Raw genomic sequence first — 19,895 nt, 5'->3', positions numbered from 1 at the left:
ATCTGATTGGGTTGACTGGGTCTTTGCCCACGAAAGCTTATGCTCCAAAATATCTGTTAGTCTCTAAGGTGCCACAAGACTTCTTGTTGTTCTCGAAGGTACAGACAAACACAGCTACTTCTCTGATTCTTGTCACCGTTTAAGTGCGTAGATGCTCCCTGAGTTATGTCAACAGAAGGACCCTTCTGTTGACAAAACTCTGTAATGTAGACCCAGCCGAAGAGATAGGACACGCAGAATACTTTTCAGTTATTATTGAGGCAAAACACCAGATTGTTCTCATAAAGAACGGATGACCTGGTTGCTTCTTATGCTAAAATTGCAAGAAGTTCAAAGGTTTCCTTTGAAGAACAATGCATTTTGTTCGATAATTTCATAAAAAAAAATGCTGCTCATGTACTAGAAATTCCGGAAAGCTTCAAATTAAATGTTCAAGTCTGTATTGACCAAGCCTATGACAATGGATCCAATATAAGTGGGAAGTACAATGGAGTACAAACAGTCTTTTTGGAGTAAAATCCAAGCTGTATTTTGTCCAGTTGTGGCAAACCCAGGGGGTTGATCCTGCTTGAAGCAGGGGCCTGGACTTGACCTCCTGAAGTCCCTTCCAGCCCTGTGATTCTGTATGATTCTGTGAAATCTTGACAGCATTGATAGCGCTGAAACATGCAGGGAAGCAATCACATACTTTGGAGCAATCCAGCAATTATACAACTTCCTCAGTAGTAGTCCTTGAAAGCGGGAAATTCTGAAGCAGCATCTGCCTGTTTCTCTTCATGATATGTTGACCAGATGGTCAGCTCGGATCAATGGCATTAACCCAGTTGCACAGCATTTGGACTCTGTGAGAAAGGTTTTAAGTGAGCTTGAATCTCTTACTCTCACAGCACAGTCTCAGACTGAGTTTAACTCAATTCAAAAGTATACATCCTAATCTGAATTCATTTGAATGTGGCCCATGTGGATGAAGCTGCTGAAAATGATCCATGAAACTAATCTTGTAACTGAATCATGCAATGCTACATAGGATGTTGAAAGCGATAATATTGAACAACTTCTTAAAAATATTCGAAAGATTGGTAATCAATAGGATACAATCCTTTTTAAGTCCAAATCAAGAATATTGACAATTTCAGTTTTCCACCAATCACAGCCTAACATCTCAATCTGATGCAGAAAGGCACCATTGAGTCATTTTTTTGTATTACTTTTGACTCCATCAAATCTGGGCTTATACATCAATTTGAGTCTCTGTGACAAATTTGTACCCTTCTTGCATTCCTTTGGGAGTTCAGAGAGCTGAGTGATAAAGATCTATGTTCAGCAGCTGAGGAGTTTCAACCAAGATACAACAAGGCTGAGCCCACACTATCAAGAAAGATTTTTCAAAAGAAGGGGGCTCTTTCGAAAGAGCCCACGGTGCGTCTACACACAAAAAGCATTCTTTTGAAAGTAAATTGAAAGATACTGGTGCTCCTTTTGAAATCACTCTTTCTTTCCCATTTCAGGAAAAGCACTCCTTTTCGAAAGCTTTCTTCGAAAGAAAATGTGTGTAGATGCTCTGCAGGGCCCTTTTTTCAAAAAGAATATGCTTCATTTTTGATCCCTGGCCTATTCTTTCAAAAGAGCAGGGGGCTGTGTGGACGCTCTCTTTCAAATGAGCAGATCACTCTTTTGATCCACTTTTTTGTGTGTGCGCACAGTCTTTCAAAAGAGGTTCTTTCAGAAGAGATCGTCTGGAAGAACTTCTTTTGTAAGCTCTCTGTAGTGTAGACACAGCTCAACAGAATTTTTGTGATGAAATTGTCTTCCTGAAAGGTGTACATTCCAATGTTAAAATTGGATTGCAAGCCAAAAGAACTGCTTCAAGAAATATTTGATCCTGGCCTACCACTTGTATTTCCCAATATTACTATTGCATTGTGTATGTTTGCCAGTCTCACTGCACCAGTGGCTTCCGGTAAAAACACATTCAATGTGTTAAAAGAAGTAAAGAACTATCACCCTTCTATGATGGGACAAGAGTGTTTGAATGGGCTTGTCATACGTAACATTAACAGTGATGTTGCATGTGAATTAGATTTTCTTCAATTACAAACAAGTTTGCACACAACAAAGGCAGAAAAAAACATACCTAAGATGAAGAGTTTTGTTTGCCATGGAAACTCACAATTAAAGTTACATTTTTTTTAATGCACATTCTATTGGTATAATAACTTAACTGATAATAAATAAACATGTCAGCTGTTCATTTTCATATATTCTTTTGATTTTTTTATAACCCTGTGGATGAGGAGATATGTTGGGCCTGGGGCTGGGCCCTCTAAACTCAAAATGGCCCAGGCCTCTGTCGTTTTCTGAGAGGGCCTGTCTGGGAGTTCCAGGGACTGGGATCCAGCAGGACAAGAATTTGAACTGTGTGAGTTGATCACCACTGCTTCTTGAAGCCCATCCTGGAATTTGTTTCAAAAATTCACAAGCTTTGTTTATCTGGGCTAAACAAGCACATTACTTCTGAAGTGCTGATTTGCTTCCATGATTGTCCTTTATTTTCTTCAATGTGTAAATGATTTGTATATACTGTTTTTTCCTGCTGTTATTCACATATAAAGCTGAGAACTGCCAACAAATTTTAAACAAGCAGTGAGAAGAAGTGTGGGGAATAAAGGTTACATATGCATAGCAGGTACAGCTTCATCTAGAGACCTCTGCAGAACTCCATCTTTTAATCCTATTGCGGCGAGGACATATAGAAATAAACACAAAAGGAAATTAGAGGGGGGAGAAAGTAACTAACAAATTGAAAGTAATAATTATATGAGGGTGCCAGTGAGCTGTTGGCAACAGCTTAATTGGAAACCATTATTTTACATAATAGGGTTTAGAAACCTTATTTGGTTTAATCAGTTAGCACTCGCTAAAGTGACAGCAAAAAAGAACAGCCATGAGTTTGATCCAGTGGTCATTGAAGTAAACATACCCCCCATTGACTTCAATAGGTTTGAGATCAGACCGTATTATGAAAAGTAAAAAAACAAACAGTCATGTGGCACTTTAAAAACTAACAGAATAATTTATTAGGTGATCATCTTAAAGCTTTAAGCTCATCACCTAATAAATTATTCTGTTTATCTTTAAAGTGCTACATGTCTGCTTTTTTCTTTTGATAGAATACAGACTAACACATCTCCCTCTCTGTCACTATTATGAAAAGTGTTTTGGATAGGATTTTCTGATTGTTGTTTATATTTTAATACTGTGTGATGAGAAAATATCTGTTGATAAAGGTGTATTATTTGTTTAGCATACCTCAAGGACAGCAAAGATAGTGAAATTAAGCCTAAATATAACTACTTAAGGTAGGTGTTCAGCTATTTTCGGCTATCGGGGAGCTAATTAGTGTATTTTTATTTCAGAAACAGCAGTGAGTCAATAGGAATGTATGTCCTGCCACATTTGGATGCAGAACTATTTATGAATTGCAACAATGCATTTGAAAAAATTAAGTTCTGCTTCAAAATAACCCAAAGGCAGAAAAACCAGATTTGTGAGTTTTTATCAAGATATTCCCTCTGGACTTGGGACTTTTTTATGAAGTCTGAAGCAAATTTCTTATGGATAAATTACAACTCACTGAAATTATGTGTTCATAATGAAAACCATGACAGATCCTTAACTACACCAGTGAGAACAAAAGACACTATAATACATATTAATTTAAAACCTTAAAAATGTAATTGTGAAGTAATTAACCATGAGGCTCACTAACTACAACATTTTTCCATGAGACCGCTGAAAGCAATAGTCAAATTAATGTAAATTACCTGAAAAATAATTGAGAGGGTTCTGCAGTGCAGTAAAATATCCCATGTCCTTGAAAAGCTGATTCCATTAGCTCCTTATCCAGGGCTATATATACTGACATCTCTAAAATTCTGCAGGAGGAATGTAACAAATATACCACAGATTGCTGCCTAGCTCTCAGTTCCACCCAGTTGTTGCATTTAAAAGGTCACTTCCTGCAGTGGTATGGTAACCACATTGACCTCCTACTGCAAGGAAAAGTTTTATAGAACTCCACAATTCAGACTGGAGTAGTTCCGTAACAGTCAAAACAACCAGCTTTAAGTTATGAAAAAAAGAAGTACGTTTGGTTGTGCCAGGAAAATGGGATATGACTGGGATGGGATGGCTTCTTATAAAATCCTGCAGAAAAGAGACAGAATCACCAGGCAGATGAACGAGGCTGGATGGAGACACACACACTTTCCAGGAATGCTTCAGTTCTGAGCCTCTCACCTCTCAGGTTCCCTTGAAGAAGGGTGGGATTTGGGGGGGAAGGGGGTTGAAGCTCTCCTGAACCCCTAATTTATATGGGAACATTGCTAGCTGCTCCCCTTCATAAATGAGCAGTGGGAAAGTCCACAGTTTGCTGCATTCATCCCCCAGGCTCAGCAGGGCCAAACGCCCCTGCAGGCTCTGGATGAGGTGAGAGAGGGGCCCAGTTCCATGCTCCCAGAAGGAGCAGAGCCCAGCTAGAAGGGGCAGAAGCAAGAGAAGATGGGGAGGGGACAAGGTCAATCAGCCCTTAGTACTGCCCAGACCGCAGTGCTAGGCCCACCCCTCAGAGCTGCATGCAGCAGCAGAGCAGTTAAAAGGGACCAGAGGTCTGGATGCCGCTGATGTCCAAGTAGCAGTGGCAGCAGCTGCAGTTCTGTGCCCCCCTAAAACGCGAGGCTGCAGTCAACTGCCCTTTTTCCCCCGCCCCATTGGCAGGACTGCTCTGGCTGGGGAGCTCCAGGAGCAGACGAACCTGAACCTGCCCCAGCAGCTGAAGGACAGGCACCCTTCCCCTGGCTGTGCCTGCTGGAGGGAGGCTGCTGAGCTTTATGGGGTCTCCCATGAAACAGAGGGAAATTGTGAATAATGAAAAGCCTCAATCCTCACAGAAGGTTTGTGGACTTGAGTCAATATTGTGGGAAGCTGCCTCTGTTCTGTTGCTTAATTACCCACTGAGTGTGAAGGCATGGATGCCTTACCAGTTACTTTTGTAGAGGTGCCCTTGGTAAGTTAATTGTCCTCTAGAAATCAGAAATGGACATAAATAGCTTCAAGAGAGGAAAGTGCTAAAGGCTGGATTGAATCAGGAGCCAGCTATAAGTAGCCCTTATGACCAGAAAGCATGTGAACTGGTGAAGCTAATAACCCCAGCAAGGCTAGACTTACCAGCTTATACAAATACACCATATATACTTGCACAGATGAAGTACATGCTGTCTAGAAACCAGAAAAGCATCACAGCACACTGTGTGAGGCACTATAAGTCTCACATTTTGGTGGGACAGCAGACCACCTCACCACCACAAGGCTTGCTGGAAGACCTAAAGTAATTGCAGTACATGACATGTTCCCAAGAATGACCTTCCAACACAGGATCATTATTTTGGGTAAATGTTGGTATGTTGGCAGGCACCAGATCTCACAATGGGAACCTCCAGAGCTAAAAGCTTATGTTCTTACAGGTTGAGCTGAAGTGATGTTGAGATGATATTGTAACAGAGCCATACCTTCTGTGGACCAGAATAAAGGGAACTGTAATATACATTGACCGATGGGTTACATGGATCAACTTTACCATGGCAGAAAGAGGAATACTCAGTTGGCTTTTCTTGGAAAAGAGTTTCAGAACCAAAACAAGAAAAAGAAAAAGAAGTAAGTTTCAATTTAAAAAGGGAAAGTGAAGAAGAAAATTTAATAATCATTTGCTGTTGAATTCTGTAAGAATCTATGAGTAAACAGGTAAATAATCACAGCTAAACCTGGCAGAATTCAAATTCCTTTGTAATTTCAACAGATGTTAATGTTTATTTTAAGTACTTGTTTTTTCAATTTTTATCCATTTGAATATTCACAGTTATGGGAAATTATCAGCAGGTGAGGAGTCAACCAATTATTTAATGAGATCTGAAACTGAGATTCAAAAAATTAAAGCTTTATAAGCCATTAAAAACAAGTTGTCATCCTCAGATACCAACATACACCGAGTGTATAGCTTTAAATCAATCAGACATGCTACTAGTTCTTTGTAACGTGCATAACTGAAAAGTCTAAGTCACTGGAATTTGACTCTATTAAGTTCAAGCAACTGCAAATTTCAATCATCATTGATGGAAATATTTTTTTCCATCAGTTTGCATGTTTCAAGTGAAATCAATGCTTAATGACATTTACTTGTCGAAGTCTAATCCTTGCAAGACTCATCTTGGTTTGTAATCACCTCTAACACACATTAGTCATTGCTGTACCATCCACAGATCAATTAGACCTCTATCATTTTGTTATAAATGGAAGCTTAATTACAGTTGTGACTGACTACAGGTGCTTGCTTAGGGGAGGTCCTCCTCTTCCACCTTTTTTTTTTACTCCCCATTTTCAGAGAGAACTACGATGTGCTTCCAATCTGAAGCAAGTAAGGATGAATTCCAATCTTCAACACTGAGCAAATCAGTTCCCTCAGTGGGAAATTATCTGAAACTTTTCACATGTTATGGCCTAGCCAAATATTCCTGCATTCAGAGTGAGGAAAAAAAGACCCACAAGAGAACACCAACCCTTTCAAGTTTAAGACCTTCTCAAACATCCTTGATTACTTTTTAAGAAAAGTGATATTGTATTTAAATTCATTTAAAAATTTAGAAGCAATTATATAAGCAAAATTGTGCATAACCTCAAAATTGCCACTCACAACTGTTCCTCTAACCACCTGAGAGTCATGGTGGATGTTTTTGTTTTTGCTTATGACCTGTTAATCCGTAACCCTGTCTTTATGACCTGTAATTACAGTATTAAACTAACGCAGGCAGCCATCCAAATCTAGATTCATGTTGAATTTGTTCTCTTTAAAATAGGAAATATTTTGTGGTTGACTCATTGACTATCGGTTTCATATGAAGCCATGTCTTCCACCCAGAACAATTACCCACTGGAAGACTACAGGACAGGCAGACGGCTACTTCTGTGTCACTCAAATGGCTCCCTCTAGGTTGACAGCTCCCAGCAGAGCGTGTAGAAGAAAGATTCCTGCTGTATGATGACAGGACGTCAGCTGAGAAAGAGGCCTTACTGACACAATGTCAGATACCATTGTTAAAAAGACAGTGGTTTCATAACAGATGTTTGTCTCCAACTAAACCAATAGCAAAAAGTGACTGGACTGAAAGTATTTTCTGAAGAGAAAAATGGGAGGTTGATCTCCTAAGGCCATAAAGCTTGTTATGAAAAGTGCTGAATACCTTCAGTTCTTAATGAGATCAATAAGGTTATGCATGATTCAGTTGCTGATACATGGCACCTTGAAAGAAATGAAACCACGGAACCAAGAGACACAGAGAGACGTCCCCTCCCTCCCCCAACCCTTGTTCCAGGTAAGTCATGCACTTGGTCAGCCGTGCAGGGCAGTTTCAAATGCCAACCAACTGATGAGCAGAGTGCCCACGGACACCAGCAAGTGTTTTTACTGATGCGGCACCTCTGCATGCGCCTTGGTGCACACAAAATTTATTCTGCACAGGTTCTCAAAAATAAGACAACACTGACACACACACAAAGCCATCTTATTCTAGGTTTTAGTTAGCTCAGTTAAGGAACAAATATTTTCCTTTTGTTTCTGTAATTAGAATTCAGATTCTCAAAGGTATTTAGGTATGTAACTCCCACTAAAATTAATGAGAAGGAAGCATTTAAATATTTGAAGTTGTGGGGCTTAGTTAAAGTTATATTATTTCAGTGCAGTAACTATAAAATTGTTGTCATTTGAAGAGTCTTCAACATTTTCAATTTTTAAGAAATTCCAAGTTGTTTCCATTTATAGTTATAAAAAGACGCATTGTCTCCTGCACACACATATTTTTTGTCCAAACCACTGTTTATTTCTTTGCAGGAAGGGTTTTGTTTGTTCGATCGATTGCATGTTTCCTGAAAAAAAATGGTTTTGAACAAATGGAATCTTTGCATAACCAGTTTAATAACCATTTCAATGTATTTTCTATATAAATATTGCTAAAAAGTGTGATGAAGAGTTTCAAAGAGTCAACTTGTAAAGTTTGATCTTGAGAAAAGACTGTGAACAGAAACCAAAAAAACCGCCTTTGCTTTGAAAGTTTGTGACCAACTCCAATCTGTTTCTCGAAAGGCATCCTGCCATGTCACAAAGACCACACATATGAACATTGCCTTGTTTCTACTGGGCAATTGGCTATTAAACCCACTGAAACAGACAGTTAACGCAACTAGCTCTTCCTGCAAACAGCACTTCAATTAAATGCTGTGTCTGTTCACATCTCAGTCCTCACCTGAATACTGTTGGCAGAGTTTCAGAAAAGCTTTTCATGCCTGATCATAAAGGACATCATAGCCATGTGCAGATGGACAAAATGAACATGCAACATGCTATACAAAGGCAGAGTGAGAGGTATTTCTGGCTCAGTTCATCAGGATGAGAATAATGAACCGATCTGTCAGGCCTTGCAAGAGCTGGAATGTGTATGTTTTCACCTGAAAATAGGCTGCATGAAACTCAGCTTAATCTACCTAACGAGGTGTAATTAACTGCTGAGATTTGACTTTGTAGTTTTTCAGAGCACAAGTATTTCAGACCTGCTGCTGGCTTCCCAGACGGAACTTCTGGTGAGTTTGGCCAGGTATCCCCTGCACAATTGCACAATTGTCCATCTGGCTTACATCTTCCACAGCATAGTAATTAGAGTCTTCTGTGTACTGATTCTGTGCCAGCACCAGCTGAATTTATTAGGTTTCGCCTACAGCATGATGGAATCGGTGGAGCCTATTCAATAAATGGACACACTTTAATGGATTCAGGGAATTGGAGTCATAGAGCTTTCAAATCCTTTGGAATTAAGACTCTTGGGTGAGTGTGGAGTTACATATTTTTGCATATTAACCATAAAATAAGGTAATAAGCAGGTGCCAGATAAGCTTTAATGCAGCTTACCTATTCCCTAGTGTGCAAACCTAATTAGGTGGTAGGAGTGTTACTCAATGATCAGTGAGCAGTCACTTAATCTTTAAGTTTGTCCTTAGGCAGGGACTCTATTGCGACACTTTGAAAGGATGTGGGATTTTGTCTGAAGAGTTATGTCATGAATTAATTAGTCTGAGGACTCCTGGAGGTAGATAAAACCCTATAGTGTAATAAATTCAGGGAACCAAGGTACCTGTCATAAATTTCCACACCATTATTTGAAACAATGCTTTATCTGAAAAAAATAAAGATTAAAATACCAAAAGATGAAGGTTGCCATATAATTTGACATTAAATGTGCAGGCAGAGGAAGTCTAATGATTTCCACGGGAGATAGTATGAAGTGTCCCCAAAGAGATTCAGTTGTTCTTCCAGCCACTAAGCCTTCGTTACCAACCACCAGACTAGAACAATTCCATGCTCCTTGAAGCGTTGGTCACAGTGGGGCCAACCCCAGTGTGCCTCACTTGGGTGTAAAAGCACAAGCAGCTTAAGAGCTTTATTTCTCACCATCAGGCATGTGGACAAGCACATGGGGCGAATCAGCGGATAGTGAGTTTACAACACAGGGATAATTCTACACCTGACACATGGATTTGCAACAACTATTGATCTAGCTCCAAATATTGGAGGGAGGAAACTGAGGACAAAAGCAGTGGAGGTCTTCCGCAAGGGAGCATTCTGCGTGTGAAAACAACTCCTACATAAGGATGAGAAGCACTGTCTAACTGCTTTAAGAGGTAGGAATACACCATTGCTATTTCTGCTTATGTATATAAACACACACACACACACACACGAGCGCACGCATGTGTATACATATATATATATGTATGTATAAGCAGAGAGCGTGTGTGTGTATATATATATGTATGAATTTTGACACCAAGGGCCACATTCTAATATTTTGTACATAAGTGCAAATCTGGAGCCCCCATTAACTGCAGTAGATTTATCTCTAAGTAAATGAGATCAGCATATGATCATAATAAAATAGCAGCTTGGGAAAAGAGGGGGAAGAACAAATCAGTTGACTAGTGATTCACATTTGTATTAAGGAACGGGGTCATTTTTGTCTTGGACTCCCAGGTACTAGTGCAATGAACACAGTAATGAGACTGACACCTAAGCTGGATCAGTAACATGACAAAATGATTGATTATGTATGTTGCAGATCTATAGGAAATGGGCATGGTGGAGCCAGTTGATACAGAAGAGTTTGTTTGTTTGTCTGCATTTTGCACTTTGGAAAACCAGGACATCCTGTTATTGGCACTGGTAAGTGGAGAAGAAACAGAACAAGAGAAGTTAACCTGTGAAGTGGCTGTGTGGCATCTGACTTGAAATGGACCTGAAAAGGCAGCAGAGACCAGAGCAAAGACATGTCATGCAGTTTAAGATTCTGACTCATGGGCCGTGTCTACACTAGCCAAAAACTTCGAAATGGCCATGCAAATGGCCATTTCGAAGTTTACTAATGAAGTGCTGAAATACATATTCAGCGCCTCATTAGCATGCGGGCAGCTGCAGCACTTCAAAATTCATGTGGCTCCCCACCGCGCGGCTCGTCCAGGCGGGGCTCCTTTTCAAAAGAACCCCACCTACTTCGAAGTCCCTTATTTCCATCTGCTCATAGGAATAAGGGGACTTCGAAGTAGCCTGGGTCCTTTCGAAAAAGAGCCCCGTCTGGATGAGCCGCGCAGCGGCGAGCCACGTCAATTTTGAAGTGCCGCGGCTGCCCTCATGCTAATGAGGCGCTGAATATGTATTTCAGTACTTCATTAGTAAACTTCAAAATGACCATTTGCATGGCCATTTCGAAGTTTTTGGCTAGTGCAGACGTAGCCATGGTGACTTAAAGTGGGACTTACTGAGATGAAGAGATACAGTGGACCTGCATTTTGGCAATTAATGGCTGTTCAAAGACAGCCTATGTGGTATAAATAGAGAACAAAGACCACAAATAAGAAAAGGTTATTAAAACAAATGCTGCCAGGCTGTTTCTGGGTATGTTGGACAGGTATTTCAATCTTCCCGTACCCCTGTCTCCCAGCCCCATTGAAAAAGTGATCGCAATTACTGCAGCTGTTTTCTCTATATTTCACAGTGGCTAACCTCAAAAGGGGCCATATCTGCTATAATAGTTAACTGTGTAAAATAGATAGATGGAAAGGCTGGTATGAACGTGAGCCACCTCTGAGAGGCAGCATGTGGCATTATGGGCCTGAACACTTGCAATCAAGCTACAGTGGGCTTGTGTGCAATGGAATTATTTTTATTCCAAGGAATAAAGCCCTTGAATTCCATCTATTTGAAACACTGTTTGGATTTTGTTTAAACAAGTGCACACCCTTGATATGGGCTATTCTCTTCTCCCAAGCAGCTCTAGATAGAACTGGTCTTCCTTCTGCTTCCTTGTCATACTATTCATTCACAAGCAGCTACTGTCCCATTGCACTGGTTGCTGCAATCTCCATCACCCATTCCTCTCTTCATGGGGGTTTTGGGACAAACTGAAGACATACACCTGTTTGCTGCTAAAGGCAGCTTTGTGCTTGTGTTTTGATCCCTGGAACTGGTCCTGAGAACGTCGGTGCTGCCTATTTTTGTGTCTTTGTCAATTATGTTGAGATTTAGGTGTGGTCTAGCACACTGACAATTTATACCATCATAACTATACCAGTCAGACAGAAAAAATGTTCCCCATCCTACTACACCAACGTAGAACTTCACCCCTCTTTTCCCAAGTAGACAACTATGCTGACAGAAGAGTGGTTCTCAGCAGGGCCAACAGCTGGCATGGGCCCTGGGTCAAGGTGTTTGGTAGGGAGCAGCTCCCCAAGGGCTTTCAGAAGAAGGGGCAGGGCCTAGGGCACTCAGCCATTAGATCTGCCTAGAGCACAGCTTGCCTTCCCACAAACCTCAGAGCTGCATGGAGTGGCACTCTGAGGGCAAATCAAAGAGGCCCAAGGCTCTGGCTGCCCATGCTACTGCAGTAGATCAACCTAGAGCCACCATTCAGGGCTGTGAAAAAAATTACACCCTATGAAATATATGGAGATGGAGATACTTAGGTGGGGTCTGTAGGCATGGGTAGGCTGATAGAACTTGGAGAGGGGGATTAACTCCATCAGTGTTCTGGGGGAAGGGGAACTCTTTCATTGAGGTAGAAAGCACCTACAGTATGGCGTGAGTGGCATAAATGAGGCACCAGAGCTGTGCCACTGTAGCAGCTGATGTGTTAAATATCGACAGCCTTAACCAACTGCCTTCTCCCATTTATTTGGGTGGGAAGAGAACATTTATTATGTGAATGAGACCAAATTTAACAAAATGCAGTTTACAGAGATTTAAAAAAAAATGCTGGAGAAACTCTACATCAGAAAAGATGTGTCCGAATTCACTCCTGAACCAGCCTATGGTCAGTGGCAGAGAGTGAGTAGAGAGCCCATTACAGGCCTTCATCCCCAGGCTGGTCCTGGATCCCTTAAGACTTGATGCTGCCGCTGGGAAACTAAATTGTGACCATGACATAGTTGTTACACAAATCCTGACAACTGAACGAACCAACAAGACAGGTGTGGCAGCAGTGAGGTTCCAGCAACAGGGGGATTCTATAGTAGGCATTTTCAACTGTTTTACAGTTCCTTTGTCCTTCCTGTGTTACAATTAACTTTAAAGCTGCAGTAGTTTAAAAAAGCACTCAGAATCGGAAAGGACTGACAAATTAAGGTTGCTAACTAAATTTACTAGTGCTTAATTAAATAGGTAAAGTAAATTTGCAGTCATTTCTGTAAAAAACCTATAATTGCCAAATGTAGTTTAGAATGTTTGCCTAGTTCCTGTACTCAGTGGTGCAGATATGTTATGTAGAATACTCACACAGACTCTAACCCAAGCCAAGATAATTCTGTAGCCACTTGATGTTTTTTGCCATCAAGTTTTACCCACTACACTTGTGCTATCAATGAAATGCCTCTGCCATTTTGCATAGTATTACCTCCTCTGCAACTGGCTCAGGTTGCTTAATGGGGAAATACATTGTAAAACATATAGCTGTACAACTAAACATTGACTTTGCTGTTTGCAGCAATGCAGAGACTGGCATGAACATATGACAACTCTCAATGCAGCCTTGATATATTCTTCAGGGTGTACATCAGTCAGCTTGAGCAGAGGCGACAGTAGAGTAATGGCAGAACCTTTTACTGGGACCCCACTCTTTAAAAACTCCTCTGGAACTGCCCCCCCACTCATGCATCTGATGAAGTGGGTCTTTGCCCATGAAAGCTTATGCTCCAAAATATCTGTTAGTCTGTAAGGTGCCCCAGGACTTCTTGTTGTTCTCGATATAATATCGTGCCACTTAATGGAGAGCTTCTCGGGGTTTAGCTTTGAATTTCTATTAAAGCCAAGTCCGGTTACCATACTGCCAGTCATTCTGGTGTCCAGTCTTCACGCTAACCTCCTCATTTGCTTATTGTTTTTCAGGGGAGTAGACAACACTCCTTTTATTTCTTAGAAGAGCTAGAGTTAAATACATTATCTTTTGACTATTGCTTTTACACTTCCTAAAGAGAGTAGGAGGGATGGTCCCTGATGACTCAGCATGGTTGCTTCAGCCCAGCAGGATTCTGGTTTTCTTATGGCCTCTGAATGTTCTCTCTTTCCCTCACACTTCAGACAATTAGCAGTGTTCAGCAAAGACAATCAGCAGTCAGAGATATACCTATCTCACCGAATTGGAAGGGACCTTGAGAGGTCATTGAATCCAGGTGCCTGCACTCACAGCAGGATCTATCACCACCCTCATGGATTTTTTTTTTAAATCTATTTGCCCCTAGCTGACCCCTTCAAGGATTGAGCTCACAACCCTGGGTTTAGCAGGCTAATGTGAAAACCTCCCTACTTTAGTGGCACCTTTAATACTAAGCACGTTATTATGACCTAAGCTTTCTCCACAATACAATTAATAATCTCTGAGGCTCCACAAGACTCCTTGCTAGCTTGTTTTTCCCTGCCCCTCAAGTTATCATGAGGTGCCTGGTAACTGGGCTTGCTTGAAGAATTTTCCCCTGTCTGGGAAACAGAATATGGGGACTCTTAAACAATGTAAGTCTCGCTGCTTTTTTGGAGGAGGCTAGTTGCTTACATTGCTTGACATTTTATTTTTGTCTAGGCTCAGCAGTTCCAATGAGTTAGCCATTATGTTTCCTGCACTCGAAGCACATACTCTGAGATAGAGTCACTTATATTTTTCTGCTGGCACAAGGTGATGTGTCAGTGCCTGTGATGTCCCATCCGGATATGCTAAGCAGAAATCTGCACAGTTTATTCAGCGTCATTTGCATTGATCAGCAGTTTCACATGCCCCTGGACCTTGAGTCAGCAAGATTGTTAAAGACTTGTGTGACTTCTGAGCATTGGCGTAGTCTATTCAAAATCAAAGCTGCCATTTAAGCAAGGCCTACAATCGGTGACTCACGGTAGAACTCAAGAGGTGCTCCACCACCCTATGCCCCTGCCAAAATTTTCATTGTTACATAAGGCACCCCCTCATGTCCCTTCTTGTTGTTGGTGGTGGTCCCTGCACCTTCTCCCCCTAGATGTAGCAATCACCTATGAGGTCTACATTCAGTGGTGCAGACAGCCATTGCAGGCCGTCGGGGCAAGGTGTGTGGGGGTAGCTGTGTGGCTCTGAAAGGGGTGGAGCCTTGGACAGAAGGGGCGGGGCCAAGTGCAGTCAGCCCTTAGGACCACCCAGAGAACAGCACTGGCCCCTTCCCCAGCCCTCAGAAGCTGTGCACAGCAGTGGAGTGATGCTCCTGTGGCATTTCAAAGGGGCCTGGGATTCTCAGCTGCCACCACTGCTGCAGTAGCACCAGCAACATCCAGGAGCTGCAGGTCCCTTCAAAATGCCAAGCCCCAAGGCAATTTCCACCCTTCCCCACCCACCTCTGCCGGTCAGCAGTTTTGCCTACACTGTGAATTAAACTCCATGGCACTGAGCCTCAGAGCCTCCATCAATTGACTCAGGCTCGTGGGACTTGGGCTGCAGGTCTAAAAACATGGATTTGCTTTGCCCCAGCCTATTCCACCAGTGACTCATCCAAACTTCAGCATTCTTCATCTAGTGGGAGAGAATTTTCAGCTTCTGGTGTGTTAAAATCAAGTGCCTGCCTTGCTGGGAAAATGCATTAGCCAAATGCCAGTTACTGGGCTTACAAGAGGGAGAGCTCTGTGGAACTGAATAGCTTGTGGTACACAAGCGGGCAGAATAGAAAAACTAATGGTCATTCTGGCCTTAAGTTCCATATGTAACTGTAGGAAGTAATTTTGTACATAATACTTAATTATTACATACTATTACTATAATTACTCGTGAATTACTGTATTGTGTTACTACATCCACATCTTTTTCCAGTTTTGCAAACTCAGGCTGAAGCAGCAAGGGCTCACTTTTGCCACTTCAGCAACATCGAATAATACCTTACTCCCCTTGTGAGCCCATTCCTTCATTGTGAACATGGGGCAGGAATGGGCTCCTTCATGTTAAAAGCTGTAACTTTCAAAGGGGGTAAAAAAGGAGTTCGGCTCCCGGCTTCCTTGGACTTTCAGAGTGGAGCATCTAACTCTTTCTGAACCCCTGCAAAATCCCAGCTTAATTCAGCTTTTAACATTCTGATTTTATAGGCACCCACCAACAGTCACAAGAGTCTGGTTAGGCCAAGCTGAACCACAGCATGTGCCTGCAGGGAATAGAGACTATACTCAACAAGCTGGATCCAAAAGCCTAAACTGTGCTATCACTATAGCTGAATCCAAGGATTCAAGGATACTAGCAGCACAAACTGTTTGCAGTACCATTTTGCTTGTGGTGCTGTTTTGATGCTAAGTTGCTGGAAGACGTATAATTTTAGAATATTAACTAGTCTTTTAAAAGTCTTATTACAAACATCTTCCCTCAAATTTTGCTGGCTGCACCACAATATACGCTCAGAGAGAGACAGAGAGACAGAGAGAGTCTGTGCACTTAGCTGTCTGGTCACCTAGTCTGACTACAAAATCCTGCTGTGAGGCTGCACATTTATGTTCCATAACATTATAAGAAACTAAGTTTGTGCTCCACTTGGTGACTGAAGACATAATGGGGACAGTTGTCAAAGTCTTGTAAGGGGATTTAGTGATATGGTTGCCACTAAGTTCCAATATCCCTCTCTAGCCCTGGGGACATATATTACAGCATGAAAGAGCTCAAGAAGAGCTTTGTGTGAGTTAGCAATTTCATTTGGCAGAGCATTTCTCGTGGAAAAATGTTATTTTCTGGAGATTTAGATCTACCAAGTTTCCACTTAATATGTTTTATATTCAAACAGTCTCCGCGCAAGAGTAGTGATTGTTATCTGGTTTCCACCTGAACAAGTTTTTTTTTTAAATGCTAAATAACATATAAAAATCTTATAAATGTCAGGAAAATATCTAATGAGTCTAGTCTGATCTTTGGTGGTAGTAAACAACAAGAGCAAGAGAGATTTTCCATGGTTTCAAGGTGCTTTACAAAAGTTACTGAGGCTTTTCTGACGAAGTCTGCTCTCAAAAGATATTCAGAGCAGAAAGGTCATGGATAAATATATAAATCTTTTTCCAGATTCTCCTATCATTGGGTAGGATTTTGTGAATCAAACAATGATGTGTAACAAATATTAGTGAAGGTCAAACCTAGAGTTTTGTCTGTCTAGTGCAGACAAGCGCTGAAGGGCTCAAATGCTTATCTCAACCTTTATAACCCGGAAAACTGGATTGAAAATTTCTCAGACCTTCTGAGAGACTTCTCTTTCCAAAGCAGGTCAGAAGACACCACTACAATAGCCATTCTAAGGATAATATGGCACAGACATATGAAGGTAGAACCAGAGAAAGCAGAGGCACTTTAAAAGGAATATGAATTAAAAATAATGTAACAGGTTTTTATAGGGCAGTGAGCAAACTTAACATGTGCTTTCAAAAACTAGGCATTTGGCCACCTATAGGCATGGAAACATATTGGCACGTTGCATAGACCCATCTTAGATAATCTGGCCTTAGCTAATTTTGTTGCAATAACTAAGAAAAAGGAAATGCTACTTCAGATTCTAGGGGTTATTTCTTTCCTTTCTCACTCCCCTCCAAATTGTTGGGCTTCGTCACCCAATCTTTTTGTTGAAACTCCCTTCTCTTTTGTAACAGGAAAAATATTTCCTTTTTGTCATACAATGGCACCATTAAGTTGACCAAAGTGCAACAGAATTATTTGAGGCATTCTCTTTTTCCATGTTAGCCTGGGAATGATACACTTAATCTCTTATGAATCCCTAGGATAAAACATTAATTCTTTAACAAGTTCAAGAAAACCACTATATGTTCTTATTCTGATGAGAACAGCAAAAATGGGGCATTGCTACTAAAAAAGTGGATACTCAAAACACACTTATTACAAGAAAAATGTGGCCTCTCATATTCTCTCTCACCTCACAGAAAGCTTTCATTTTATCTACTGTATATTTTAGAGAGTTTGTCTGTCTGATCCAGAACTCCTTCTAAACTATAAGAGCTGGACTACCAAATTTCATATATAGCTTTCTCTTTTCATAACTCAAAAGCAATGTAAGAGGTTGCTTGTGCCAGGAAAATGGGATGTGCCTGAAATGGAACTGCTTCTCATATAAGCAAACAAAAAAGAGGCAGAATCACCAAATCTAGTAGGGTGTGCCTACACTGGCACAAATCTTCCAAATGGCCATGCTAATGCCAATTTCAAAGATTACTAATGAGGCGCTGAATTGAATATTCAGCACCTCATTAGCATTAGGACGCTTCCAGCCACGGCACTTTGAAAGTGCCACTTTCGAACGCGTGGGGCTCGGTGCAGCTACACGGGGATCCTTTTCGAAGGGACCCTGCACCTTTCGAAATCCCCTTATTCTGTTCCAGCCACAGCCGGAAGCTTTCTAATGCTAATGAGGCGCCAAATATTCAATTCGGCGCTTCATTAGTAATCTTCAGAATGGCCATTAACATGACCATATCGAAGATTTGTGCCTGTGTAGACACACTCGTACAGTCCTCAAAATTAACATAACTAAACAAATATTGGAAAAGACTGAACCAAGATGAGCCAAAAAATAGAATGAACCTGTAATAGGATTTCTTCTTAATAAACCTCACAGAGCAATTTGGAGTAGTGCCTTGTTTCATCACAGCTTAATCAATGTTCAAGGTTTGAAAGCTATAAGAAAATGGTATTGGAAACCACATTGTCTGTAGCCCTGTTTTGTTAAAACATAGTGAATGATAATAGTTTAAATGATAACAGTTTAAAAATACACACTTGATGGAATTCCCATTTTAAAATATGAAACAGAAATTTTAAACAATCCCCTTTAAGAAATCCAAAATAAAAAATAAATTGAAATCACTCCATATTTTTGAAAAATACAAACTTTTAAATAAAACATACACATTTTTCTTTTATTTTCCACAAAAAACCTTTATGGCCGTGTCTGCACATGCCCCCTCCCTTTCAGAAAGGCCATGCTGATGAGTCGCTTTGGAACAGGCTAATGAGGCACTGGCTTGCATATTCAGCACCTCATTAGCCTTACCCTAACCCTAGCTCCAGAGGCTGGCTCATTCTTGGGGTGGGGGAAAAGAAAGGGGGGGCCATGAGGTGACCCAGATCCCCCCCCAAATTTCTTTATGCCCCCCAGTTTGGGAAACCATGCTGTAGAGCAAAGATTTCACTCTCCCTTGTCAGTGGTCTTGGTGCCTCTGGGACTACAAACAAGTGAGCAATACTGAACCTTATATTTACCATGGTGCTCAGGCAGCTATCAATCAGGTTGCATGGAGTCCTAATGAGAACAAAGAGCTCGTGAAGTCTTGTTAATATACAACGGGACTGTCCTATCCCTGTCAACCTCCCAGTCATCCACCACAAGTGCACAACTGCTTAGATACAAGACTACTGGAATGGGTCAGACCCATGAGCCCCTTATTTACACTGCTGAGCAGTGACTCACACCAGTGAGCCCACTGACCCTACTGGGATTGTTCATGTGAGGAACTGATGACTGTTGTGAATACAAGGATCACAAGTGTTGAAATTCCACATTCAATAAACAACACATGCATTCCTCTGCAACTGTGCTATTAACAGTCCAGATAAAACGTTTGGGGTGTGGGGCGGAGTAGTTGCTTTTTGACCAAATATTGAAATTTGCATCCATTTTAAAATATCATTCTCTAGTATCAGCTATCAGGTTACTGGTACAAGGCAATGAAAACAGCAGGTGAAGTTTAGTCTCTTATGAGCTGTGATCACTTCATTTAATTTCAGATTGTGAATCTGGTGTGAGGTGTAATTGGCCACCTAGGATGTACAAGGAATCAGACTAGATGATCTGAAAGTCCCACCTGGCCTCAAACTCTATGGCTTTGACTCTGCAATTGGAGTCAGGTGAGCAGCCCTTTGCATCTGCATGAAGTACTGTTAGCAGGACTACAGGTGGGTTATAAAAAGTCTGCCCAAATCTACCTACAGGAGCTGGGCCTATAATTCACCTACACATGTATTATCTAAGAACTTGTCTGCACTTGAAAGTTAATTTGGATTAAAGTAGGATGTGAACTTAAAGTGCAGTTAGTATTACTCAATAACTCCATTTGGATTTTTCTTTTTTCTGGAATAAGACTTTTTCCCGTTTACCCTAATTCCAATTAAATTAAAATGAGAAACTCCATATGTAGACATTTCCGAACAATAAATGACCTTCGGCATTCTGGTTTTTTTTTTTCTCCCCCTTGCAAACAAGTCCCA

At 41.1% G+C, this 19,895-nt stretch overlaps 1 long non-coding RNA gene across 1 annotated transcript; it reads left to right on the top strand.

The window, feature by feature from the left end:
- The first annotated feature begins 8,688 nt into the window (after positions 1-8,688).
- On the top strand, positions 8,689-19,548 carry LOC142012995 (uncharacterized). Its single transcript, XR_012645520.1, has 4 exons — positions 8,689-8,926; positions 9,557-9,780; positions 10,215-10,318; positions 19,416-19,548. It is a non-coding gene; the product is annotated as an uncharacterized LOC142012995 (long non-coding RNA).
- Positions 19,549-19,895: the final 347 nt, after the last annotated feature.

This window comes from Carettochelys insculpta, chromosome 5, assembly GCF_033958435.1.
Source record: "Carettochelys insculpta isolate YL-2023 chromosome 5, ASM3395843v1, whole genome shotgun sequence".
In the NCBI taxonomy this organism is placed as follows: domain Eukaryota; kingdom Metazoa; phylum Chordata; order Testudines; family Carettochelyidae; genus Carettochelys; species Carettochelys insculpta.
This window is presented reverse-complemented; position numbering and strand designations above follow the sequence as displayed.